Source organism: Balearica regulorum, chromosome 6, assembly GCF_011004875.1.
Source record: "Balearica regulorum gibbericeps isolate bBalReg1 chromosome 6, bBalReg1.pri, whole genome shotgun sequence".
Taxonomy (NCBI): Eukaryota; Metazoa; Chordata; class Aves; order Gruiformes; family Gruidae; genus Balearica; species Balearica regulorum.
This window is the reverse complement of record NC_046189.1, coordinates 18,628,809-18,635,417: the sequence shown is the minus strand read 5'-3', so window position 1 is coordinate 18,635,417 and position 6,609 is coordinate 18,628,809. Positions and strand designations below refer to the sequence as shown.

The 6,609-nt window shown below is 48.1% G+C and overlaps 1 protein-coding gene across 6 annotated transcripts in view; it reads left to right on the top strand.

Moving 5' to 3' along the window:
- HOXD3 (homeobox D3) overlaps positions 1 to 6,609 on the top strand; it is a 62,091-nt gene that overhangs the window by 45,840 nt on the left and 9,642 nt on the right. The window contains exon 1 of one of the 6 annotated variants that reach the window (XM_075756530.1): positions 2,796 to 2,950. The exons of the other annotated variants lie outside the window; for them this stretch is intronic. The gene's annotated coding sequence lies outside the window, so the exon portion shown is untranslated. Of the gene's footprint in view, positions 1 to 2,795; positions 2,951 to 6,609 lie in introns of those variants that run through there. 6 annotated transcript variants of the gene reach the window in all.

The window sequence follows — 6,609 nt, the reverse complement described above, 5'->3', positions numbered from 1 at the left end:
CTCGGGAAAACACTGGCCAAAATGGGTTTGAATGAATTCGAAAATAAAAGGGGAGCTTTTCAACAGGGGTGTATTCGGCAGCACTAACTGTGGCCAGCGGTTAATTTCTGCCCTTTTCTCATCCCTAGAAGTCCGCAAAGTGTCTTGTAAGACTTGGCCTTTTGTTTTAGAGCCTGGAGAAAACTCTTTGTTCTTCCTTAGGGTTAGCCCAGTTCTCAGACTTGCACATGGCAATACTTGAATATCTCCACGTCGTGATATTAAAGATGGATATTCCTGCATTATTCGCATCATTGTTTCTATGACAAAAAGCACCGAGTTCATACATAGTAAAGACGTCTTTTTTCTGACGCCTTCACGTTGAGAAGCTGAAAAGGTATTTTACTGAAGTTCGGCTAAATTGCAGGAACAGGTTCACCCAGAGGACAAATTTTCTATTCGATTAGTTGTATTTCAGCCGGGAAGAGTGACCTCTAAACCCTTAACCTTTTGGACCCAAACTACCCTTCCCTTTCTCTAGCATGGAGAGCAGCTAGCAGCAGCGCTTGAGGAGGGAATTCCTGAGACAAGTCTTCAAGTTTTGTTACACCCAGTTCCTGCGGTAGTGGCCTTTCGTCTACCAGAGTTGTCCAAAGCCCTCCCTTTGCTCTTTATACGAATCTGGGGGGGGGGGGGGGGGGGAAGAAAAAAAAAAGAAAAGAAAAAGAAGTACACACACCCCCTCCCCACAACCTCTCTGGCTGCTCTTCTTGAAAATCCCCCTCCCGGACCCCCGCTGTTTACTTCAAGTCTGCGATAAGTTGGCTAGGAGCAGGGCAAACGTGTTATTCGAGAGCGAGCTACCAACTTTGGCATCTGTGGTACAGTTCTGCAAAATAATGGCCTTGGATAAGCAAATCCTTGCTTTGTGCTTCTTATGGACCGAGATGGATCCTGAAGTTAAAGGGCCAAATTCTGCTCCAAGATTTCCTTCCCCCGCCCACTGAAGTCAAACAGGGATGTAGCTGCGAGCAGAATTTGTCTCATTGTCTTTTGAAATGTTAATATCTCCAGGACGAGTGTTGGGTTCAGCAGGCACAGCTCTTACAACCCTGTTTGCAAGTCCCCTTTGAGAGAGGCTGGGGCATTGCAAGTTTACACAGTTGTAATTGCACTGTAAGCTCGGAGAATACGTGAACTGGAAGCAGAAAGTACCAAAAGAAATAGCTTCCAGCTGCCAGTGCTCTGAAGGGTCAGGAATGTCTGTAATAACGACCAGAAGCACCCACTGGTCATTATCTCCCATGGAAAACAAACCTGAGGTTTATTTTGTATTGGTTTTTAACCCTCCTCCAGAGTTGTTTTGTGTAGGAAGGGAAGCTGGCTATTTTTGTTTATCATGGATGAAATGTTGTGCACTGGAGCCTTTGTTAAACGGTCGCATTGTCCAGCAATACTCTCATCTCTGTTAAAGTGTGATGCTTTTTATAGACTTTACCGATGTTTTGCTGCCATTGATTAAAGCGTTATTTATACTAATTGTCGCCTGTAGTTTTGATGTAAGCCCTCCATATACAGTTGAAATAATAAAAGGTGTAGAGAAATAGATTCTGGTTTGTACCTTGAACAAACAGTCCTTACAAGGTGGGTCTCTCTTCTGTGAAAATGCTGGTCCCTCCCATCATTACAGTGTTAAAAGATGAGTGAGTCTGCATAGCATCCTTCCAAATGTCCCTTTGAACAGGTTTGCTGATTACCCCGGCCATAATGGTGTGACTCTAGGCCAAGCCGGAGTCTATATTTACATTTAGGCTGCAGTTAAAAGTGCCTGTCATCCATTTGCCACTGCTTTGCATTTAACAAGCCCTCCTAGAATGACTCCCGGATTTATGCATATGTTGTAGCAGGCAAGGAGCCACACCTGAAGTCACCTCGGTCCCCACACAGATGTGTGCCTTTTAGATGAGTCCTGGAAGGAATCAATTTAAAAAAGAAATGGAAATTTGAAATTGAAAGGCAGCGAGTAGCTTTCTCTGAGCAGTAAGCTTCGCTTTTTCAGCCGATACAAACGACAGATCACAAGAGAACACAAACTTGGAGAGTTTAAACTTTTCCGTGCACCTAAGGCAAACATCATTTTTTTCTCCCCTGCGTAAGCACCTCAGACACCACCACATACCTCTGGCCAGGAGAAGTCGATTGCACTATTTTTTGTCATAAGTGTTTGTCACTGAGGACTTGTCCTCTCCTGGAGCGTGGTCAAGGCACGAGTCCAAAAAGCCAGTCTTTTGCTCAGCCCGGGAAAGGAGCGTGGTGCGCAGAACAAGGCATGTGCCCTACTGCCTGGAGTGCACGGAGGGGGGGGGGTGTGGGTGTGTGTGCGCGTTTCTAAGCTAAGTTTAAATATCGAGGCACATTTTGTGATTATACTTTCTCTCTCTCCCGTTTAATGGCTCCTCCTGTTACTCCCGATACATCAATACAGTTCTGTATATTATATCACCACTAGTCGTTAAGGTAAGAATGAAGAGGAAAGGCAGAGTCAATAGCAAACCCCACTCACTGTACAGTACAGTAAATAGGGACCTCTCAGTGCAGAGCCACACTGCTTCCAACGGCCATGTTTGTTAGCCCTTTCCCCTGATTTTTTTTTCCTTTTTTTTTTTTTTTTTTTTTTTCCCCTCCAAGCCTAGAGACCAAAATAATCTTGCTAGGAACAGTCATAACAGGCAGAATTTCAAAGTGCAAGGAAGATGATAAGAATAGATTTCTACAAGTCCTGACCACGTGATTTGCGAAATAATTAATTCAGCACGTCCCTTAAGAAACACGGAGTCGTCATTAATCTGCCAAGCAAAGGACTCTATCAGACTTGAAAACTGAAGAGATCCCAAGAATATAATATACAAAGGGTGCAGTCCCTCTCTCTGCACACCTAGCTCTTTGGTAGCTGCCGAAAAAGAGACGCCCGGTACGTAAACATTTTTTACTTTTATTCCTTCTTATTTAAGCCTTAATGAACTCAGCTGTCAAACGCTTGACAAATAGGGCACGCTGCTTCCTGATTTCCAGCTCGGCAGCGGCCGGGAGCCGGACCGGGCGCAAGCGGTGACCTTTGCTTCCCAGGGAGCGGGGGGAAGAGGGCGAGCGCGGAGCCCCGCGGAGCCCCGCGGAGGAGGCAGGCTGACCGCCTCCCGGGGCGGCGGCGCTGGCCGCGGCCGCCAGCGCGGGGAGGTGCGGAGCGGAGCGGAGCGGCGCGGCCGCCCGCGCTGGGAGGCGCGGAAGGAACAATGCGGCTGTCAAGGCAGCCGCTGCCCGGTCCGACCGGCGGGGAAAGGCCCTCAGCTCCTTTGCAAGCGGGGTCGTAAATTTTGCCGTGCCTCTTTGACAGCGGGGCTGCAGCGGGGCCGGAGCCAGCGCCGAGCGCCCCTTCCCCCCGCCGCCCGCACAAAGGCCGGCCCCGGGCCCCGGCCCCCGGCCCCCGGCCCCCGGCCCCGCTCCCCCGGACGCCCGGCCCCGCTCCTGCCCTGGCCGCCGCCCGTCTCCGCCCGAGCCTCGCCGCCCGGTGCAGCTCGGGTGCATCCAGCCCCCGAAGCGGGCACAGCGCCTTTCGAGCCCCCGATCAATAGCCCGGACTAGGGGGAAATCGGATTTGTATTTTTATACAAAGCCACTCTCTATAAACTCCGTACAATGTGGACAACGAAGCTGGGATTTCGCTGTGAAATCCCAGAGTCAGCTGGAAATACTTTCTGCAAACAGGATATTCTTTCTTATGCCTTGCTGGAGTAATTTCTAAAAAAACCTAGGTTGTAGCTTTTTTATTACTTCCGTTTCGGTGGCAGGACAGAGACAAAGTTTCCTATGTTATGAATTATACATTCAAACAATAACACATTAATTCAATTATTCAAAGATGACAAATGTTTATGTGCTTTGGTAGTGACTAAGGAACAGATCTGGTACTTCACAAGAACTCCTACATTTTTATCAATGAAGTTTTATATTATCCTGTTGGTCCGGGAAAGAAACCAAACTCCACCAAGACGCGCAGTAAAATGGACCCGAACATAAATCGCAGCCCTTTCATAAGAGCATTTATTCCCGCATATAGCCCGGGCTATTTTATCAGTTTGACAATTGCCGGAGTTGTTGTTATAAATCATCATAAGTAATTCCTGAAAGGGTGCGAGGCTGCTGGGGGGCGGGCGGAGACTGTAAATCTTTCTGTTTTATTGCTCTATGAACATATGCTCCGATTGAAGAAGTCTTAGATCCTTTACTGGAGACAAATTCACGCAAAGCTGGAGTCCCACCAGCCAAAGGATTAACATTTCCTTAATACTTTTTCAGTCCCTTTACGATGTCTTAATTCTGGTGGCAGTGGCGAAAGTGGTCCTTTCTTTCAGCCGTCCTCCATTTTCACATTAAATTTCGTCTTCTTTTTTTTTTTTTTTTTTTTTTCCCCCCTCCTCTCTTTTTTAGCCCTAACCTCTGAAAAGACACCCGAATCCTGCAGGGCTTTTTCTAGGGGGTGCCGAACTGCCCTCCAAAAAGGCATTTTCTTCTGAATCTTCCTCGTGTCTTTGCTCCACCGGTGCCCAACTTTTCCTTCGCACTTTTGTGTAGGAAGCTCCGTCATCCAAAATGTCTAAACAGCGGCCAGAATTATGTTCGGCTTTGTGTGTATGTACACAAGTATGCAGAACACGCGGTGCGTGTAGGGGTTGCTGTATGTACACACAGACACGCGAGCGTGGGGGGCTCTGCAAAACTACCCAGACGCCGAAATATATGGCTGACGGAAAAGGATATAAAGAACCATTACCTCTTACTTGAGGCGAGATTTAAGTGCATCATTTCGAAGAAATATAGGATTATAAATCCGAAGGCGTACACAATAATTTACATTGAACTTATGTTTCCATCACTGGACTCCAATCTTTTTATAACTGGTTTGCAAAGTCAGGAAAAGCAATGTAATTTAGATAAATGTTACAATGCACTTACGGTTAGTATTGTAAGGTAATACGTTACTGTCACATCCCCATGCTTTGGATGGTAATGAAATCACAGCAGATGTTAGATTAGGTGTGGTGTATTTATAGCTACAGATATGTTAGAAAAATCAAACAGAGGAGCTAATATAATTTTTTTTTTTCCTGCCGAACTGGAATTGTTGGGAAGCTTTGTGGGCACACATGACGGATATACGTCGGGTTTGCTCTATGTCTCTTCATACACGCAGAGAGGGGAGGCAGGCTCAGGGCAGACACACACACGCACAAATGTCATGAGTTGGTTTGTTTGTTTTTTTTTTTTTTTCCCCAACGCTTCTTTAGCCTCCAGACAGGGGTAGTCCTCGCTGCCCCGCATCTTCCCGGCACGGAGAAGGAGAAAGCAAAAATTCGCGCGCGCCAGTGAGCCCCAGCGCCTTTTCCGCCGGTGCAGCGCTGCTGCGGAGCTGACCCCGGCGCAGACTCTGGGCTGCAGCCGGTCCCAAATACCTCCTCTTTCTCCGCCGGGAAATTTCTGCGCCCTCGGATCATCCCGCGGAATTCACCTTTTCCCCGGCTCCGCCGGCCGCCCGCCGGGCGCGTAAGTGCGGGCCCCGCCGTCGCTGGCCGCCGCGGAGCTCTGCGGGAGGAGAGCGGGTTCGGCGGTGCGGTCGGGCGGGCCGGTGCGCGGAGCGCGGAGCGCGGGGGCGGCCCTCAGCCCCGCTGAGCGGGGGCGCGGGGAACGCGCCGGCCTCGGCCCCGGCGGTCTGCTCCTGCGATCACGTGGGCGAATATGCCTGTATTTTAAGGCAGTGCCTATATTTCTGATCATAAAGGGGTTTCTCCTGCTCGCCCCCAAAATTCATCAATGGCCGCGCGATTTAAAACCAAACCAAAACAGGAGCCGGCCAATTGCTGCCTTTGGTTCCAGGAGGCTGATGGCTAAAGGGTTGTGTGTTGATTTTTTTTTTTTTTTTTTTTTTTTAAAGCCCAACAAATTCCGATTTCCACTCGCTCTCTTTTATTGGTAGTTGAGCCTGAGCCTGTTTTCGTTCTATCGGGAATTCTGGTGTATGGAAATGTCTGTAAGACCGCAAGATCAGGTTTAGGAGAGTATTGTCTGCAGACAAAGGGTGAAGGATATATTCTAAGAACTGCAAGCGCAGATCCTGAAAAGTGAGGAGCCCAGGTTTATGATAAATTGACACACAGGTAAGCAACTGCATGAGAAAATGGGACCTTTAACCACAGGGGCTGCATTATCGCCTTTACTCAGAGACTGTCTGAAATTTGTTTGCAATCTCTGCCCATAACGGCTGCAAATGCGTGGAGTGGTCTCCATCTCCTTGAACCTTTTAAGCTGTATCTTCTTTTTATTATGCTCTTTAAATAAATATTGGTCTCCTTCTCAAAGGCTAGGGGAAGACTTCCATCCCTATCCTATTCCAGTTTTCCGTGGTTTCAGGAAGGGAATTACAAATAAGCAAAGAAACGAGGGAGAGACAACTTTGCTAGATGCTCCCATTGCCAAAGTAAGATTAAGCACCACGTTAATACGCTGCCGTGGATAGCCGGGCAGGGGGTAGCCGTGTTGATTTGTAAAGAGCGATTTAAAATAGGCTTATCGGTAATG